The 22,274-nt window shown below is 43.2% G+C and overlaps 1 protein-coding gene across 1 annotated transcript in view; it reads right to left on the bottom strand.

Moving 5' to 3' along the window:
* The window catches only part of LOC135223715 (transmembrane protein 184B-like), a 115,400-nt gene extending 104,124 nt beyond the window's left edge, over nt 1-11,276 (bottom strand). Inside the window, 1 exon segment of the mRNA XM_064262494.1 lies at nt 11,057-11,276. The gene's annotated coding sequence lies outside the window, so the exon portion shown is untranslated.
* Between the last annotated feature and the right edge of the window lie 10,998 nt (nt 11,277-22,274).

Below are 22,274 nucleotides of genomic sequence, written 5' to 3'. Positions count from 1 at the left end.
ACAAAGCATTATTTAATAATAAATACAAGCCCTATTTTTCATGGTCTGATACTAGCAAAAGAAGTGGAAATACTATAGCAAAAATAAATATAAGAACAATATCATACATACTGGAAGGGAATATGCTGCCAGAAGTATTTTATAGCCAAGCACTACTTTATATAATTGAAACAAAATAAAATTATAATCAAAACCAAAGTGGCTAGAGGAGTCTCAGGGGAACTAAGATATGCAGCAGCAGTAGATACATTAATGATTGAAATAGGAATGTCAGTAATGAAATCAATAATTGGAGTAATCATCGGGTATTTGAAGAATACAATTTATATACTATTACAAAGAATGCAGAACAAGAAAATGAATTTGAAAGATATGAGGATGAAAACAAAATTACATATGAAGACCTTAGCTAGATGCAGATGGATGAAATTAAGAAAAGGATTACAGAAATAGACATATATACTAGTAATGGATAGCAAAACAAAAGTAGCCCGAAGATACATCAAGAACAAAAAAAAAGAAAAAAAAAACAAAAGATTAGAATACTATGAACAATTAAGCCCAACTTAAAAATGACAATGTTGTCGGAAAATTGCATTTTTTTTTCCTAACCTATAACAAACCTGAGGTCCTTTAACAATAGGAATAGCTAGCGGCAGCTGGAACGGGTCGTATAAGCTTTAGGAACAAGGCTGGGGAGAACGGTAGTTTGAAACTGCTTGTTTCCGATCGGTCGCTGCGGCTGAGGTAAACAAATCACCTTTTGCTTTTGGCACCCATGCAAAATACGACAACAGTGAGGGGTGGCAATGAGGAGGGCCTATATTATTAAAGGTTCAAACGGAAAAACCAAAAAAAACAACCTAAAATACAAACCTAGGTTTGGTATAGTTACGGAAAAATGCAATTTCGAACAAATTGTCCATTTTGTTCCGATACGTAATACAAACCCTACCGGTTCCTGTTTAACCAATAGGCAAGGACTCATCCCCTTCTTGGTGGGAGGAATCTTGGAAGTCTTTTGATGAAGCAGACCTGGTGATTCGTCCATTCCCTGGAATTGCCTCCCTGGTCGTAAAGAGCGAGGGAGGGATCCAAGCCTCTGTCCAGACTTGATCGGGGGAGGGGGGGGCAACCGCAGGATCAATGGTCAGACCTCCTGGGCCGAAGAGTACTAAGGAGAGAGGCAATCGTTATCTCTTTTTGTACCAGCATCTTGTAAGAAAACTTTTTCCTTTACAGGAGCAAATGTTTGCAAACAAAGCTAATGGGTTTGTCTTCATGTAGGCATCCACTTTTCTCCCCCTTGTTGTTGGTAGAAATTTTTGGTGGTGGAATCTAACACGCCTATCTCTATTAAAGTTAAAGATAGATGAATGGAGCTCTGTTGCATAGCGTTACCTGCATCTGCACTCCCTTGCCAGCAAGGGGGTAACGACCAGTACCTCCTGCCCCTTACCCAAGGTTAGAGGTAGAGAAAGGATGGTTGAAGAGAAGCCAGTCACTCTCTCATTCGCACATTCATTCTCCCAGTCATACCAGGAATCGATGCTGTTCTGCCTGCTCGGGTGCTGGGTAAGCTTACACAACGTGTTGAGCAGCCACCACAGGTCCAAGGAAAAAGTATCCAAGGACTTTGTGGGCAATATCCCGAAGGTAGAAGGACGTGAAGGTGGTCTGGTTGGCCCAGACACCTGCCTTCAGGACCTGCGCCACGGAGAAGTTCTTACGGAACGCTAAGGAGGGTCCGATACCTCTGACTTCGTGGGCTCTCGGTCGGAGCGTACGGATGTCGTCGCTACCATCAGCCTCGTACGCTCTCCTGATCACCTCACGCAGCCCCAGAAAGAAAGCGTGTTCTTGGAAACTTCTTTCTTGTAACCCCAGTGCTAACGAAGAGGCGTCGACACTCAGGCCTGAGATGTCGAGTTCTCTTCAGATAGCGCCGTAGCGCCCTCACAGGACAAAGCAGCATCTCATCCGCATCGTTATCGGTGAAGTCCAGAAGGGAGGGGATCGTGAAAGACTCGAACCTGTCGTCAGGGATCGACGGATTCTGAGTCTTAGCTACGAAGTTCGGGACGAAATCGAGCGTCACAGATCCCCAGCCTCTGGTATGTTTAAACATCATAAGAAAGGCCATGTAGTTCCCCTACTCTCTTCGCCGATGCCAGGGCCAGCAAGAAGAGGGTCTTGAGAGTCAGATCCCTGTCTGACGACTCTCGAGTGGCTCGAAGGGTCTTCGAGTCAAACTCCTAAGTACGAGAGTCACATCCCACGCAGGGGGCCTGAGTTCCCCTGGGTGGACAAGACCTTTCGAAGCTCCTCATTAGCAAGGAGATCTCGAACGAATTCGAGATGTCCAGTCCCCTCAGTTTTAGGACGAGAGCCAGGGCGGCTCTATATCCTTTAACTGTGGGTACTGAGAGGAGCTTCTCTCGGCGAAGAAACACGAGAAATCCGCTACCTGCTGAAGAGTGGCTCTGAGGAGACAGACACCCTGTCTACGACACCAATCACAGAAGACGGCCCACTTCCCCTGGTACACAGCTGCAGAGGACTGTCGACGTGTCAGCCATCTCTGTTGCTTGCGCTACGAGAAAAGCCTCTCGTTCGCAAGAGATGGTGGTATAACAGCCAGCCGTGAAGTTGAAGGGACTGGACTGCTTGGTGGTACCGTTGTACGTGTGGCTGGGCTAGAAGGTTGTGCCAAATGGGTAGCTCTCTCGTGCGTCCGCAAGAAGAGCCAGCAGGTCCGGATACCAAACGGCTTGCGGCCGTTTGGGAGCCACCAGGATCATTCTGAGATTGGGAGTGACCAGCGCTTCGACTGATCACTTTCGAATCAGACAGAAGGGAGGAAAGGCGTAAGCGAAGAGGTTGTCCCCCAGGGGTGTTGGAGAGCGTCCTCTCTGAGCTGCCCATGGGTCCGGCACAGCTGAAAAGAAAACCTGAAGTTTTCTCTTGTGCCGGGTGGCGAACAGGTCTACGACCGGTCGCTCCCACAGGTTGAAGAGCCTTTCCGCTACGTCGTGGTGTAGAGACCATTCGGTCCCTATCACCTGATCCCGACGGCTGAGCTTGTCTGCTACTACATTCCTCTTGCCTGGAATGTAGCGTGCTGACAGCTCTATCGAGTGAGGCCGTGGCCCACTCGTGCACCTGCACCGTCAACTGATGGAGCGGAAGAGACACTAGCCCCCCCTGCTTGTTGACATATGCCACTACTGTGTGTGTCGCACATCAACACACTGAGTGTCCCACAAGCGGTCCTGAAACTCTTGGAGAGCGTTGAACGCCGCCTTGAGTTCCAGGACATTGATGTGAAGGTGCTTTTCGTGATGGTCCCACACACCTGCAGTCAGCAACTCCTCCAGGTGTGCGCCCCATCCCTCCCTCGGTCGATGCGTCTGAGAACAGAAGCATCTCCGGGGGGGGAGGGGGGGAGTGCGTATGGGCACTCCTCTTAAGAGGTTCTTGTCGTCGAGCCACCAGGCTAGGTCCTGCCTCACCTTGTCCGTGATAGCCCACGGGAAAGTAAGGAGGATCCTTGGCCTGAGACCAACTCTCCCTTAGCCTCCACTGGAGAGACCGCAGTGAAGACGCCCGTGAGGGCTAACTTCTCGAGTGACGACAGATGGCCGATCACGACTTGCCATTGCTGTGCTGCCCTGTTCCTGCCGCGACAGGAACCGGCCGGGGCTGCCTCCCTGAATTTGCTGATACGCAAGTCTGCGGGAAAGACCTGCCCTGCTACCGTGTCTATCAGCATACCCAGGTACTTCATCTCTGCTTGGGTTCGAGATCGGACTTCTCGTAGTTTATCACGATCCCCAGATCGCGACAAACTTGAGGAGTCGATCTCTGTCCTGTAGCAACTGCGAGCGGGAGTTCGCCAGGACTAGCCAATCGTCGAGATACCTCAGAAGACGTATCCCGTCGAATGGGCCCAAGTCCGACACCAGAGTGAACACTGCGTGAACACCTGTGGGGCGGTTGAGAGACCGAAACAAAGTGCCCTGAATTGGTACACCGTCCCGTCGAAGATGAAGCGGAGGTACTTTCTGGAGGACTGATGGATGGGTATTTGAAAATACGCGTCCTTCAAGTCCACTGAAAGCATGAAATCGTTCCCCCTGATCGAGTCGAGCACCGAGCGTGCGGACCCATCGTGAACCGCGTCGTGCGAACGAAGCGGTTCAGGGGAGAGAGGTCTATCACACGGACGCCAGCCCGATGCCTTCTCCACTAGGAAGAGGCGGCTGTAAAAGCCCGGTGACTGGTCCTCCACGATTTCTACAGCTCGTTTCGCCAGCATTGGTCTTGATCTCCTGTCGAAGAGCGTTGTCCTTTGCTGATCCCCGACATAGGTCTGTAGGTGGACCGGTTTGGAGATGAGGGGGGGCCGAGACTCGAAGGGTAGTAGATATCCCTCCCGAAGGACGTCTACTATCCAGTTCTCGGCGCCGTAGCGCTGCCAAGTCGCCCAATGGCTCGCTAGGCACCCCCCCACTTCCGGCAGCAGGTGAGGGGGAACGCCGTCCCTAGCGTTTCCCTCCTCGTTTCGACTTCTTTCCAGCACCTCCTCGGGGAAAGGAGGGCTGGGAGGAGGGCTGGTTGCGGCCTCCTCTAGCAGAAGTTGAAACAGCAGGAGTCTTCACACGGGTTTGGACGGTGCAACCGTCTTCGCCGCGTGGAAGCGCTAGCCAAGCTCTTTGGTTTGGCCGCAGTCGCTCGAGATTGCCCAGTAACCTTCGAGACTGCCTGGTGAACTAAGCGGTCACTCTCGTCAGTGCGCCGCCTTTCCACCGCAGCGTCCACCATCTCTCCAGGAAAGAGCAGCTGGGGAACTCCTAAGAGGTCCATTTCGAAGCCCGAGTGCCGCCTCACGCCCGGCCCCTTGGTCACTCGGTAAGGACTGCATCCCTACGTCGAAGAACCAAGTTGGCCCACAGGTTAGCAGTCTGATGGGCGAGGTAAGAGATGCTCTTCCTCCAGACTGGCACAGTCTCCTAAAGAAGCGTCGTCTCGAGAGCAGAACTCCCGGAGCCGGCCGCTACTTTGGATATTGTGAGGGACCACAAATCAACCAGGAAACTGCCTGGAATGCTGCCATAGCGGTAGATGCCAGGGCAAGTGCCTCTGCTGCGAGAACCATAGGTTCTCCGACAGGAGCTGCTGCAGGGACACACCTGGAGTCAGCCTCGCTAACTCCGGGTTAACCTGTTTAGGCAGTATCGGTCTTCCGAAGGCACGTAGAATCGCCTCTGCCGCTGTAGAGGAGGAGGAAGCAAGCTTAGAAGACCGTCCGGACTTTAGCGAGTCCTCCCGTCCTGAGAGCGAGATTCTCCACCTGATCCAGGACCGAGTCTGCAAGCTCAGATCGCGGTAACCCCACCACATTTTGGGGCTCCCTCTTGGGACCCCAAAATGATTCGAGCCGGGACGTGGGCTCTGCCGGTGGTAGCGGCGATCCTTCCGCGAGGTCATTATGCAGACGCATCAGCTTAATGACCTCTGCAAAGTTCCTCTGTATCTCGGGAGTTACTGCGTCTTGTGGAGTAGGACCGTCCAGTCCCTCCAGCAAGAGCATATCCCGCGATACTCCTCCTTCAGAAGGAGGAACAGCGACAGACCCCTGACGGTCGCCTCCAACTACTTGCGTACGTTCTGGTCGGTCCTAAAACCGTGCCTGAGCCGTACGGCGTCATAGCTGGGTCACGAGCGGCGCACCTCTCGTGATCGATCCTCGGTACCCTTCGTCCTCCCGGTATAGCCCGAGAGGTTGAAGGTACGGGAGAGCAGACCTGACGCTCCCCCCTCGCTCGCTGGCAGGAACCAGCGTGCGTGGAGGGGCTGCTGCTGATCGTCAACCCGCGGTGACGGTCGAGCAGCAGCCTAGCCTTGCCACTCGCCTGGGGCGATTGGCTCGGCTGAGAACGTCGAGACCGATCTCTAGCGTCAGGCGAGCTGCCGCTGGTCACCGTCTCCGCCCGGTCCCATCTGGGAGCGGCGGACGGGTGACCTGCTAGGCTCTCTGTCGCGTCGAGACCGGCCGAGCGTCCTCTCGGCGCGTCGAGCCGCTGGTACCCAGCCGTGGCTGGTACCGGCGCCGCGGGGACTCTTCCTCGCCTCAACCCGTGGCTGGTGCGGAGCGACCCGTCACGTCAGCCCGAGCAGCCAGTTGATCGCTGCGAGAGCGTCCACTGGCCTGGCGAGAGTTGTGTGCACGACTCTCGACCACGTCTTATGCCCTTCCGCGCCGCTGGTCTTTGGACGGCGAGCGGAAGATCCCGGGCGTCAAAAACTTTGGCTGGACGGTCTTCTTTGGAAGAGCGTCCACTCGGTGCTTCTCGCGAACGAGCAGCGGCCGAGACGGAACCTGGTTTAGCGGCAGAACCGCTAGCACCAGGTGAGGACGCAACCAGCCGAGGCTGGTGCACCTCTGGTCCCCGTCGACTTCTTCTTTGCAGAAGAAGCGACGGGCCCCCGTTCCCGAAGGAACAGGAGGACCAGCAGAAGAGCTCCCCAGCTCGCCTGAGCGAGCCGGGCCCTTTGAAGATCCCGAAGGAGTCTTCTTAGGGGGGGAGGAGGCAACCTTCTTCTTCTTCGGTGTTGGCCTTAGAAGTCGAAGGGGAAGGAGAGGCAGCAGACGACGAAGAAGACGACGAAGACGACGACGACACCTTCTTCCTCTTCTTCTTCGCCAGGCTCCGCAGGACAGACGTCAGGTCTTCCATCCAGGAGGGAGCCGGGGCAGTTGCCGAAGCAACAGGGCCCGACTGCACCTGTCCGGAAAGACCTGAGACTGTGACAGCACCACCAACAGCAGGAACAACAGGAACAGGTCCAGGAACAGCAGGAACGGCAGGGACATCTGAAAGTGAATGAGCAGCAGGCACCTGATCTGAAAGGGAATGAGTGGCTGGAACAGCAACAGGTACGGCAGGCACGGCAGGTACCACAGGAGAGCCAGGCGTCCTGTCGGCAGCTACCGTCATCCTCGGCACTGGCGGCAGGTCCAGGGGGGTACTCTTTGGGCAGCGGAAGTCCGGGGTCGGCAATACAAAGAACCCAGGTGGCGGTGGCACCGTCCTCTTTGGCACGGCAGGAATTGGTTTCTGGATTGCAGCCGTGGGTGTTACCGACATGATATGTGGTGTATACACCAGGTGCGGTGGCATCTCATATGCTGGTGTCGAGATTGTGGTTGTTGTAGTGGTTACCGCACCATGAGTAACCACTGCCGACCCCCGCCAACCGCTGAATCAACCCCTGTATGCTCGGCACTACCTGCAGTCCCCAGCGACTCCCACACCTGTCCCAGGTCGTCCTTCGCTGATGGCACACCTGCGGAAGCAACAGTCGGTTAGTTAGAGAGGGGCTTCCTCGCGCCTGGGGGGAGAAGAACCCCACCCAGAGCGGACGGAAGACCCCGAGTACAACTGGACGTCCCGGGTAGCGGGCGCCCTCCTCCACACTCGACGGATCGAGAGGAGAGAAGGACTCCGCTACCCCCCCCGCAGGGGAAGGCGCGAAACGTGGGGGCTGGCGGGAGGGGGGGCAGGAAAGAGGACGAAGTGTCCGTTACCAAAGGAGTCACTGGACTTTCCGATGACTTCTTGGGCGGCCTAAGTCTCTTCCTGCCCTCGTACAGCACCCACTGCGCTCGGACCAATGCATACACGTTACACAGGGCTCGTTGCGGGAGCACTCTCGCCCCCGACAACGAGTACAACCTCGTGAGGATCTACATCCACGCTCTGAATCCTCCACATCTACGCCCCTCCAGCCCGGGACACACTCTACGGCGACGGGAGTGGGGGCTGTGAAATCTCCATTTCTTTCTTCCTCACTCATCATAAATGATCAAAAAGAAATGCAAAGTACTTACAATCACTCTGAATTACACAGAAAGAGAGGGCAAATACTCAAACTCAAAGCAAACGACAAAGCGGGCAGAGCGATGACAGCACGTCCTATCCACACACGGCCGAAAGCAAAAGTGATTTGTTTACCTCCCGCGCGACGATCGGACCAGCAGTTAACTACCGTTCTCCCACCCTTGTTCGAAGCTTACGACCGTTCCAGCTGCCGCTAGCTACTTCCTATTGTTAAAGGACCGAGGGTTGTTATTACGTATCGGAACAATAACACTTTACAAGGCTAGAGCTAACTGGCTAGCCATAAGCGACAGAAGGAAATGATCTCATGTACATATATCAGAAGCAGAAGCTCTAAGACATTTACTTTCAGTAAATGAAGATGCAGAAACTTTACCAAGTTGTTTTGGAAGCAAAACAACTAAGAAATACCTGTTTGATAAAAAAGTATACCAGATGAGGAGTTTCTAATAATCAGCAGTTAAATTTTTAAAAAATAGCTCAGGATAATGACATCTCATGTTGTAGTTTTCTTTTTTGCTAAGAAAAACTAATGATGCAAACACTATTTAAACATTTAACCTAAGCTCTCCATGAAAAACAAGTGAAAGTAATTCTTGATGAATTCATAACTCCCTACAGGACTGTTCTTGTAAAATAAATGTGAATTTTTATAGTAAATACAGTAAAATGCTTATTTATATATTTTTTGCTTTTCTTTTCCTTTGCCTTGACATATGGTTAGGGTAACTGCAAACGAACTCTGGAGATTAATATAAAGGTTATACTAGGTACCGCAACACTCAACTGAATATTTATGACAATTTTATTATTACATAGTTGATAAGCTCACCACAGGTATAAACAATCTATATTGTATACTATGTGAAAAAAAAAATCAACACAAAACTAGTTCTAAACAGTTTCAAGTCATCTGAGCCAAGATCGAATTTGAATGTTTGGTTTTAGCACATTCATTTTGTAGCCTGAAGAATGTACAATAGGTTCCCACAACATACCAACATATTAGTACTGAAAATATTACTTAACATTTTAGGAAAATGCCATCCATGATGAAGAAATATTAACTTATTATAAAATAAAAATATTTTAACTATTCCACTGAATCTACAACTTCATTATACACCACAAAAAATATCATTATTTATAAACTACTTTATGAAAAAATTAAATTAAACATTACCCTGTTACCATATATGATATGCAATGGCTGCTGAAGACTACTACTGCGGCCCTCTGGTTCAGCAACTACCTACTAATCTATATGCCACACAGGTGAAGGAGGAATGTAAAAACATGAACAAAGAATATAGATATCATAAACACAAACAAATGGTATAAGTACAAAACAACATCAGCATAGGCTAAGGCGGTAAATATTATGGTCATCAACTGGCAGGAACCAGGCCATGGTAGTAGGCTATGCTTCAGTTATATTTACTACATATTAGGTAGCTGGGTTGGGAACGGTAAAATTCACAAGTAAATTTGTAACAACAGCAACCCAGAAGTATGTTTGCACTACAGTCTACTGGTAAGGAATCAAGATAGCAAAACATTTGCCAACAAGAAATTGCCTAAATGACGCCAAGGACTTTATTTTGCCCAGTTGATGACCATAATATTTACTGCCTTAGCCTATGCTGATGTTGTTTTGTACTTATATACCATTTGTTTGTGTTTATGATATCTATATTCTTTGTTCGTGTTTTTACATTCCTCCTTCACCTGTGTGGCCTATAAATTAGTAGGTAGTTACTGAACCAGAGGGCTGCAGCAGCCAGTGCATATCGTATATGGTAAGGTAACAGGGTAATGTTTAATATCGTATATGGTAAGGTAACAGGGTAATGTTTAATTTAATTTTTTCATAAATTAGTTTATAAATAATGATATTTTTTGTGGTGTATAATGAAGTTGTAGATTCAGTGGAATAGTTAAAATATTTTTATTTTATAATAAGTTAATATTTCTTCATCATGGATGGCATTTTCCTAAAGTCAATAAGGTAATATTTCTTCATCATGGATGGCATTTTCCTAAAGTCAATAAGGTAATAGCCTATTTTTTCATCATGGATGGAATTTTCCTAAAGTTGTAGGTTTCAGCTTTAACCATTTGTCTTCATATCATTGGTTTCAATATTGATTAAGTAATATTTTCAGTACTAATATGTTCTTATGTTGTGGGAACCTATTGTATATTCTTCAGGCTACAAATATGAATGTGCTAAAACATTCAAATTCGATCTTGGCTCAGATGACTTGAAACTGTTTATAACTAGTTTTGTGTTAACTTTTTTTCACATATACAATATAGTACATTGTTTAAGTACTAGATTATGCCTGAGTTTATTCTGGGCTGTGTTAAAAATTTCCATAACTTTCTTTGGCAAGGTTACCACCTTAGTGTAGGCTAATCATATCTGGTAAATGGGCTGGGCTATTTAGCCAGGTTTATATCATGTAATTCATAGCCTAGGCCTACTCTGTTTCCGCATAAGTATCTTGTAAATTTCACTGGGTTAGCCTACACAAGGAAATATTTAATTGGGTCACCCAACAATACTAGGTAATAAGCAACTTTTAAAAGTCTAGCCTCCAGTTTGGTCTCAAGACCTCTCTGTTCTTGTCTAGGTATGCCGATTTCTTAACTGCCTAATCATTAATAACATTAAACACTAGGCTATAGTAACCTCCTAGGTGTTACCTAGTACGTGAACGACTGCTTTATTCCAATAGGCCTACCATACGGTGGCCTCTGAACTGACAATGCTGACAAAGTTTGCAAAAAATAAAATTATCTGCTGGGATTAAACACAGTTCATTTAAGCCTTGCGTACGTAAGAAATAACGGTTTCTACTACGGTAGGTCTACAAGTCAATGACACAACCAAAACGTTAAGCAAGCCTATGTGAGAAAGGTATGTGAAGATTACTAGGCTATATTAACTGGTCACGGTGCGGGTTCTAAAACTCACAAATTCGATTCCTGAAAAAAAATAAACACAATAAAGTACAATAATCTAAAGTACCATCATGTGAAATCTGAAAAAGGGAAAATTAATCATGCAAGAAGGAAAAAGGCAATACGACACAAAACCTGACTCATCTACCAGATGGAATGAAGAAACCTGTCACCCCAACACTCACCTCTCGTTATTTCCTAACTCAGCAAATCGCTATCCTAGTATTTGAAAATCACTCAGTGTTTCAATAATCAAGCACATATCACTCTCTGATTCGAATACCAGACGCACATCAATTACGAAAAATAACTCCAACGAGAATAATGGATTTCGTCGTACACAAACACCTCTACGTACACACACTCAACGGGGATGTTGTCAGCACTGAACTGAAGATGACTCGCGCTTGCGCAGTACACCTCATAGTCTTTCCTCCGTCACAGATCTGATATCATATCTCAACCACCAACAACTTTTACATTTTGATACCAGCCACAAAGTATTCCATTTAAAGCTTCTATAATTTTTTCTACTTTCTCGTCCTCTCCTCAGGCGGATGCCATTCCTTTTTAAATATTTATATTGAATTTCCTGAAGAGTTTGCTGGAACATTTCATTGTATTAGATTTAAATTTCTTATGATTAAACTGTAGAAAGGATGAACGGCGAAAAGTAACACATGACATTATTCAAGGGTGATATAGTTTCTTAGCTGCATTTGTATTTCATACGCCTGTTTGAGGGATCAATTGACAAAACGTTGTGTACAGTACATGTAACAATCAAACTGAAAAGTGTACTCTTCAAAAGTTGTGTCACTACGTGTGTGTGCAAGAGAGAGAGAGAGGAGAGAGAGAGAGAGGAGAGAGAGAGAGAGAGAGAGAGAGTTTATATTCATATCTTTAGAATATTTGTATCCAGTTAAGCTTTGAGTTGACAAATGACCGGGATAAATGCAGCAGTGTGTAGACGGCCATCTTACCACTCCTAGTGATACCAGGCATACCGTGTATCTTATGCATGGACAAATCAAATCATTAGTTTGTTTCCCAGATGGCACCTTTAGATTTTTCGTTCTATGCAGTTTTAACAATCTCCTTCTGTATTATTGAGCATATGGCTTATACCATATTACCTCCAAAACCAGCTAATGTCCATTTTTTTATTCTATTAGGATATCCCTACTAAATGTGTGGGCCTACCATGAGTCTCAAATATTTAACTCAATTTAGATTATACGTTAATTCGCACACAAGTTTTCATCCTATCGTTTGTTTCCTTTACATGCATACACTAATAAACATAACGATAAAGTTAGTAAACAGATGAAAAATCTAAGAACAATCTAACCTTAACCTAGATTTGGAAGTTCACAGCTGTACGTTTCTGACATGTTTCACTTGCCCGTTATGTTATTCTATTGTATATCTGTATGTTCATTTGTTTTGAACTACGCTTTTTTCTTTTATAATTTTTTTTTTCATTCCTCATTTTTCTTTTCCACCCCTTTTCCATCTGGTTTTCTGATGTGTTAAAGTTTATTAAAAAATTAATAGCTTATTTGATCCGTTCCATATGAATATGGGTACAACCATCTCAACAGCTCTTTTTATACTGTTACGAGCTAGTCTGTATGTATGTTTGTTAACCTCCTCCTAAAGTTATATATATATATATTATATATATATATATATATAAATATATATATATATATATATATCATAAATGCTGACACAAAAATAGGATATTGTTATAACTGTTAAGATCTGATTATCATAATTATATAATTAATCTGATGTTGGTTCTCGCATTAACCAGAAACAATGATAACAAAAATAAAGATGATTCATGTTTTGTGAGTTGTTGAAAGTTAGGTGTCTCGATAAGCACGTTTGTGCTTTTCAACGTGTCTTGGGCTTTTTATTTTGGACATACTGCTCTTTCTGTCTGTCTGTCTCAAAACCCTGTCGATTCATTGCCATTATACTATAGTGTTTTTGTTTTTTAAGGGTAAAATGCGGTTAGTAATGTAACATACGTCTTACAACCAATACTGTGAAACCCATCTTTGTAGACATCGCTATACAGTTATATTTAATTTTGTTTCCTGCCAATACGGTTTCGTAAATATTTGAATTGAGAAATAGCTTGTCTATGTCCGTTGCCAAAATAATGATAAAAGAAAACACCTAGTACTGAGTATATGCCTACTAAGAAGCAATGACTTTTACTCTATCTACAATAAATGATATATGATTGATGATTAACTTAATCATTTCATTCATTTGGTTTGATGTACTACAGCCCTCCACAAGGAGAGTTGTATGAGATCTGTTTGGTAACAACAAGCAACACACTGATGTGTGACGATTTGTAATGAGAACCTTGAAGCGTATTTCTCATGCACCTGAGAGAGAGAGAGAGAGAGAGAGAGAGACGATAGAAGAGAAGAGAGAAGGGAGAGAGAGAGAGAGAGAGAGAGAGAGAGAGAGTCATACGTAATTTTAGAATTCAGTTCAAATCAATGAGCTTAAAGGAATCTTTCCCCGCCCGCCTTCTAAATGAATTAAAATATTAAAAGGGTGGTTGTAAGCATTTTTTGCTAGGATTTGCAATATCTGGGTAAGTAAACAAATTGACCGCGGCTAATGCAACATGTACCAAGTTTTTATTCTATTAAAAACGATATACAAGGGGAAATCTAGCATGAAATATGTACAATAATATGCGCAAGAAATTAACGAATTTTGCTATGCACATGTGGCAGCTGAATTTTAACCCATCGCAGGTGTGTGAACAAGTTTTAATCCTTGATCTTATGGAGATTTGAGCACTAAACATCCAGCAAGAATTTGGTGACATTTATACGATAGGTTTCCTGTAAATACTTCATTTAAATACATTACTAGTTCTATGTACCAGGCAATCCGAGAAAAGGTTTGGTGCCCACCCTTTCCCATTTCCACGGTGAATTTAATCGATGGTACTAATTGATTTACCTTGTCAGAAACGTTATTACATTTTCGTTCCTGGCCATATCGAAATTGTTTCAATATACCTGAAGCACATCAGTGCGTGGAATGATTTGTTTAATATTTTGCTTTGAAAAAATTCCTAACAAATTATTTAAACAATGGATACCGAGGTTTACCAATTGCCAGACCAAATTTCGTGAGCACAATATCCGATTGAATTCAGATTACATTGTTTTCTAAAAATCAATAAATTCAACCAGTGTTCTTGGGAAATGGTATATCCAGCTGTCTGTTTTCTGATAACTCCAATAAAGATTCCAGAAGATATTCAATAGGTACTTTAGTGAATAATGATATATCAAAACTTACAACAAGTCTGGATTTAGTATAAATCTATACATCATTTCATCTATTTAATCAAGTCATCATTATTTCTTATATTAGCATCAGAGGTGATACCAACTAGCGGGTTAAGAATGTCTACTAAGTGCTTTTCTTGGATATAGGATGCGGAACCAACTGGACTGATATACATAAACGGTAGCGAAAGAGAGGTCACACATCTTTTTAGTTTTATGTAAAAGAAAACTATTGAAATGGCTTTTTGTCTGTCCGTCCACCCTCAGACCCTAATAACTACTGGATCTAGAGGGCTGCAAATCAGTATGTTGATCATCCACCCTCCAATCATCAAACACACCAAATTGCAGCCCTACATCCTCAGTAGTTTTTCTTTTATTTAAGGTTAAAGTTAGCCGTGATCGTGTGTTGGCACAGCTATAGGTGCCAACAACACAGGACGCCACCGGGCCGTGGCTGAAAGTTTCATGGGTTCTGACTGAGAGTTTCATGGAATGTGGCTGATAGTTTCATACAGCATTATACGCTGCACAGAAAACTCGATTTCGCTGTAGAAAATTCAATGCATATTTCACCTGTTCTAAGTTGGGTTCATTACCAGGGCATTCATGTTCAATTTCCTTTTTCTTCTTTTTGTTTTTCTAATTCCTGATTTTAACCTTGGTCTTATTTTACCATTTCTTCCTTAATCTCTCTTCTATCGCAATTTTTTTTCTGTTGAATCTTTCAAACTTGTCAGCATCTTGTCAAGACCTAAATTTCTGTTTAGATTGATCTCCCTGTTCTTAGGTCGTGCTTTAATAATAATAATAATAATAATAATAATAATAATAAAATAATATAATAATAATAATAATATAACAGAGGGGATCGAGTCTTGTTTATTTATTCCGTACTGAAAACAGTAAACAGGAAGGTAATAATGTGGCGCCGTGGAGGAGTTGGTTAGGTCGTCAATAGACTTAAGTCAAGTTAAGCAACATTGGGGCTGGTCAGCCGTTGGATGGGTGACCGCTCTCCTCGGCGTTGATTCCTTGGGAAAGGATCTTTACCATAATTTCCTCAGTCTACTCAGCTGTAAATGAGTACCTATCCCTGATGGGGTAGGGTCCAGCTATGGGTTAAATAGCAAAACTCAGCATGATGGAAAGAAATGAAGGAATAAACGACAACGACGTAAATGGAACCTCTGGCCAACAGAGGAGCCTCGTCCGGCAACCAGGTATTCAACCCAATTGTAGGGGAAGACGGTCAGGTACTTGGAGGTCGTCATCCAGCAACTGATCACCACAACGACAGTAATCAACCAGCCTGAGATTGGAGCTACAGAGGCAAAAAGGAAGAAAGAAATGAAGAAGAAGAAGAAAATAAGGAAATATGGAGATGCTACATCAGAAGCCAACCCGACGGAGAGAGGATATAGAAGAAGATTGATCAACATCTGGAATGAGAGGAATAACACCCCCCAAACAGAGCAGAGGCTGGCAGACCAAGTAAGGAACATAAAGCAAAAGAACTGGCTCTCCCCAACAGAAAGAGAAGAACTGGAAAGGGAAATGTCATACGACAACGAATTACACGAAGACGAACTGAGAGACGATGCCACAGAAGGACGACAGGGAGGATGAAGTATCAAACAACGACACACGAAGAAACACCGACGAAGTAACAGAGAGGACGGAATGGGTAGAAAAGATTAGACAATGGATGGAGCCAGATACAGAGAGAACAAAGATCCCCTCCATGAAAGCCTACAACACCAAGAAATTAAGGAGAAAACAAGTGAGGTCAATGAAATAATGGGCCTAATACACACCACCAGTATCACAGAAACAAATAACTTGACATATGCAGGAGCAAGATTAGTAGCAGAACTGATGGGGATTCGAACACCACCACACCGTCACAACCCAACAGCCCAACAGAACCAAAACAGCAACCTCCTTGGAAAAGGCGCCTGGAAAAGCAAATCATGGTGATGAGATCAACTTGAGTAAACTGAAAGAGATGGCAGGGGGAAGGAAAAGGCTAAGAAGCAAGAAAACAAGGGAGGAACTCAACGAGAAATACAAAGTACAAGAGAGGGGACTAAACAACACAATAGAAGATGTAAAACAGAGGCTTAAGGCCAAAGCACACAAGATCCAACGGTACATGAACAGGAATAAGGGATACCAACAGAACAAACTATTCGGAACTAATCGAAAAGACTATACAGCCAGCTAAGAGGGGAAGAGCAGCAACCAGAAATTCCTGAAGCCGAACCAAGTAAGAGACTCTGGGAAAACATATGGAGCAATCCGGTTATCACACAACAAACATGCAACATGGCTCCAGAAGTCAAGGAAGAAGAAACAGGGAGAATAAAACAAAGATTCACAGACATCACGACAGACACAGTCAGACACCAACTAAAGAAAATGCCAAACTGGAAAGCCCCAGGTCCCGATGAACTCCATGGATACTGGCTCAAAAACTTCAAGGCCCTACACCCACGAATAGCAGAACAACTCCAGCATTGTATCTCAAATCACCAAGCACCCAAATGGATGACCACAGGAAAGAATCATCCTTAGTACAAAAGACAAGAGTAAGGGAAATATAGCCAGTAACTACAGGCCTATCACCTGCCTACCAATAATGTGGAGTTACTTAAACAGGTATCATCAGTGAAAGGCTATACAACTACCTAGAGGAGACAAACACCATCCCCCACCAACAGAAAGGCTGCAGAAGGAAGTGTAGGGGCACAAAAGACCCAGCTCTGATAGACAAAAGGGTATGAAGAACAGTAGAAGAAGGAAAACCAACCTAAGCATGGCATGGGAGATAGACTATAAGAAAGCCTTCGACATGATACCACACACATGGCTAATAGAATGCCTGAAAATATATGGGGCAGAGGAAAATACCATCAGCTTCCTCAAAAAATACAATGCGCAACTGGAATACAATACTTACAAGCTCAGGAATAAGACTAGCAGAGGTTAATATCAGGAGAGGGATCTTCCAGGGCGACTCACTGTCCCCACTACTCTTCGTAGTAGCCATGATTCCCATGACAAAAGTACTACAGAAGATGGATGCCGGGTACCACTCAAGAAAAGAGGAGGCAACAAAATCAACCATCTGATGTTCATGGACGATCATCAAGCTGTATGGTAAGAGCATCAAGGAAATAGATACCCTAATCCAGACTGTAAGGAGTTGTATCTGGGGACATCAGGATGGAGTTTGGAATAGAAAAATGCGCCTTAGTCAACATACAAAAAGGCAAAGTAACGAGAACTGAAGGGATAAAGCTACCAGATGGGAGCAACATCAAACACATAGATGAGACAGGATACAAATACCTGGAATAATAGAAGGAGGAGATATAAAACACCAAGAGATGAAGGACACGATCAGGAAAGAATATATGCAGAGTAACGCAAGGCGATACTCAAGTCAAAAACTCAACGCCGGAAATATGGATAAAAGCCATAAAAACACATGGGCAGTGCCAGTAATCGATACAGCGCAGGAATAGTGGAATGGACGAAGGCAGAACTCCGCAGCATAGATCAGAAAACCAGGAAACAAATGACAATACACAAAGCACTACACCCAAGAGCAAATACGGACAGACTATACATAACACGAAAGGAAGGAGGGAGAGGACTACTAAGTTATAGAGGACTGCGTCAACATCGAAAACAGAGCGCTGGGGCAATATCTGAAAACCAGTGAAGACGAGTGGCTAAAGAGTGCATGGGAAGAAGGACTAATAAAGTAGACGAAGACCCGAAATATACAGAGAACAGGAAGGAAAGGACAGAAAGAACAGAGACTGGCACAACAAACCAAGAGGACAATACATGAGACAGACTAAAGAACTAGCCAGCGATGACAATTGGCAATGGCTACAGAGGGGAGAGCTAAAGAAGGAAACTGAAGGAATGATAACAGCGGCACAAGACCAGGCCCTAAGAACCAGATATGTTCAAAGTATGATAGACGGAAATAACATCTCTCCCATATGTAGGAAGTGCAATACGAAAAATGAAACCATAAACCACATAGCAAGTGAATGCCCGGCACTTGCACAGAAACCAGTAACAAAAAGAGGCATGATTCAGTGGCAAAAAGCCCTCCACTCGGAGCCTGTGCAAGAAAACACCAGCTACCTTGCAGTAATAAGTGGTACGAGCACCAACCTGAGGGAGTGATAGAAAACGATCAGGCAAAGATCCTCTGGGACTATGGTATCAGAACGGATAGGGTGATACGTGCAAACAGACCAGACGTGACGTTGATTGACAAAGTCAAGAAGAAGTATCACTCATTGATGTCGCAATACCATGGGACACCAGAGTTTGAAGAGAAAGAGAGGGAAAAAATGGATAAGTATCAAGATCTGAAAATAGAAATAAGAAGGATATGGGATATGCCAGTGGAAATCGTACCCATAATCATAGGAGCACTAGGCACGATCCAAGATACCTGAAAAGGAATCTGGAAAAACTAGAGGCTGAAGTAGCTCCGGGCCCCATGCAGAAGAGTGTGATCCTAGAAACGGCACACATAGTAAGAAAAGTGATGGACTCCTAAGGAGGCAGGGATGCAACCCGGAACCCACACTATAAATACCACCCAGTCGAATTGGAGGACTGTGATAGAGCAAAAAAAAAAAAAAAAACAATAATATAATAACAATAATAATAATAATAATAATAATAATAATAATAATAAGTTCTGCTGATAAGCATATCTATATCACCGAATTAAATTTATAACACGTCTTTTCAGTTCTCCTAATAATTTTGTTTCCTTCAACATGAAGGCTTGATAAAACCTGGCCAAAGTTCATAATCTGCCAGAAAAAAAAATAACAGAGGGGATCTGAGTCTTGTTTATTTATTCCGTACTGAAAACAGTAAACAGGAAGGTGAAACGTAGAGTTTCCGTAAATCGTTTACAAACGGCCCACTGTCTACGCTAATTTATAACATTTGAATGTAAACTCTGCGGTTTGTACTCTGCGTGTTTTACTTTCCCTCTTCCTCTACAATCCTCATCAGTAAGGAATGATTATACAAGACAGATCCTCTCTTTTTTTCCATTTACAACCAGATTGCGAGTATTGGCCAAGTTTTGTGAACCTTATTATCGAAGTAAACAATCTTTAGAAGTGAAAAGACGTATTATAAAGTCAATTCAGCTGATACAGCTAGTCTTTTCAACAAAACTTTTCTGCAAGTGGGTCTGCGCTATTCGAACAATAATAATACTAATAGTAGTATAGACAATTAATTCTAATAAAAAAAAGTTTACAAGAAGCTCCTGAGAGCCTGCTCAGCCCCCATTACCAATAAGGCTTATGACAGCTACGTGTGATATCAAATTCCCTCAGCAAATCGTTCCATTTATACGTAACGACCTTACTCGTAATAATAGCAACATCTCAACTCGATTTCCTGAGGCCTTTCTGAAAGCTCCTCTTCCTGAGCGGGTTGAATTCGGACAGGAAATACATGAAGCAACCTGACCTATCCAGTGGGATTCGAACTCAGGCACGTTAAGATATCGGGGTGTTGTTGGTTGAGAGAAGCTCACTCTAATTTAACATGCATGAGGTCTAATCCCACCTGGAATCGTAGTTCCTGCACGGCTCCACCCATTCCCCTTCCAGATTCGTTTAGGGCGATCTGCCGGAGTTGTTATCGGATTTATTAGAAAGTAGACAGCCGGGTGATATCCTTTTCCAAGATCACCCTAATCGAACTGATTAAATTACGTGTAAAAGAATTTACATTTGCATTCAATGAGAAATTTTTGCTATAAATATTTGTGTATGACAGTGAGTATCCCTCTACCTCCAGTGTTAGGTAATTTGTTTATGAAAATTTGTGAAAGCAAAATATTAAAATCATTCCACGTAATGCAGTATGGTTCAGGTATGTTGACGATATAACTTGTATATAGCCATAGAACGAAAATATAATTTCTTTTATCGAGTCAAGTCAATGAGTACCACCAATTAAATTCACTATGTGAATGGAAAAGGATGGGTGCCTACCCTTTTTTGGATTTCCTGATGAACAGAACTAATGATGTGTTTAATAGTGTTTTTATTCTGGTCAAAGCAATAAAGTTGAGAAATCAGTGTTCGTATTTATGTTTTTAAATGCGTTACGTATATGTAGCCCTGGATATATTAATGGTGAAATAGATAAGACTAGGAATACATGCAAAATACTTAAATCTCCTGACTGTGTATTAGTACATTAGAAGCGACAGAAAGACTGTATCAAAACAGAAAATAAACTTATAAAGCAAAACAAAATCTGCTTACATTACCATATTATAATAATAATATGAGAGACTTTCCCCATTTTCTTAAGAACTGTGGGGTTCATTTAACATTTATGAATAATAAGAACAAAATATGTACTTATAAAGAACTCTTCCGACAGTACTGAAGGATGTGTAGGCTACATCCAATTCCATGTAAGCCATGCGATAAATTTTGTTTTGGTCAAACTGGAAAAAACGCTGGAGAAGAGAATAGAACAGCGTTAAAAAAATAAAATAAAATAAAAAACATGTAAGATATGCACAGGTGAAAAGTGGAATTTTTGTGCATGTTACTGAGAATAATCATACAATCAACTGATCAGAGGCAAAAAAGTCATATACTAATAATGTACTGGAAAGGAATATCCTCAAGTTCAGTTAATTAAAGAAAATTATGGCCATAATATGAATATCAGTCAAGGCATATATAAACTTGATCCGATGATTTCAAACGAAATTCGTTAAGATTTAAACATATAAGGAAGGTAGTACATATGTATGGAAAAAAAGATTATCATATTTGAAAACATAGTATACAGGGGCCCACCACTAATGAGTTTTATCACCCCTCCTCTTTCGACGCCTGTCAAGTGTGGAGTATAGTATGTTTGCTCATACTGTCCCCCTAGCATATATCATGTGATTTCTACCACCGTGTACCAGCCCAGCGTTAATGGCTTAAAGATAGAGTCAAAATCGGTCAGGTCAAAACCCAGTAATTTTTTCTACTTGTGCTCATGTTATAAACACTATATGTATATAATTTCAAATTTGTGTATTGAAGTGAATGTTCAGGCGTTAAGGAGTTACTCATAGACTTCGTAAGTATAAACTATGTAAACAAAACTATAGGTGCCTTACAGATAAAACATGCTTTTCTTTCTCTTTATACGACCACCGATGGAAATGGCAACCAAGCGGTTTTATTTAGTAGTATAAACTCAAAGAACAAACTACAAACATTAATATAGGAAATAGGCTCTGTGAGAGAGAACTAGGGAAACTCTACATCATCGATTAATGAAATGAACTACCCTACAGTTATAACAAAGTTTTTGTTTCAGTGTAGCTGCATCGTTATGGACTTCATGTGATATGTAGTGCTATGCAAGAAAAAGAGAAAGACAACAACGAATACATAAAGACGGATCGAAAAAATATAAGTAGAACTACTTGTTTGGAACTAGTATATGGCAACATAAACGCATGGTCGCTGACTAGTATTTCATTGCCTACAGCAAAGTTTAGGATAATTGTAATCAACAGTTAGCTTTAGCAAACAATATTCATGACAACTTTAAACATTGTAATGGAACAGTGTATGTCGAGCGATACCCCGTGTCTACTATATGCGTTTTTATGAGAAATAAGAAAAATATATTTATGAAATATGGTACGAGTTCAGCATTGTACTTGTATTTTGATTTTGCCATCTATATCTGCTATCTAGCTTACGTTGTTAAGAAATCAATGTTCTGGTGCTAAAAGTTCTGTTAACCATCGGAAAGCATACCAAGAAAAATGTTTTTTTTTACGAATTAATATATATATTATGATTGAGTATATAATAATAAGTACAAAATTTGTATCAAGATGATAGGTTAATATATGTCTGGTCTACTCACAGACCGTGGGTCTACTTTAAGATGTATATATGAATAAATTTTCTGTATTCGAATATTGTTTTAAACTCCTAAGGTACCTAATAAATTTTATGTTTCGTGCTGTTTA

The sequence above is a fragment of the Macrobrachium nipponense genome, chromosome 11, assembly GCF_015104395.2.
Source record: "Macrobrachium nipponense isolate FS-2020 chromosome 11, ASM1510439v2, whole genome shotgun sequence".
Lineage (NCBI taxonomy): Eukaryota > Metazoa > Arthropoda > Malacostraca > Decapoda > Palaemonidae > Macrobrachium > Macrobrachium nipponense.
The sequence above is the reverse complement of the archived record's forward strand: the minus strand, read 5'-3'. Positions and strand labels throughout refer to the sequence as shown.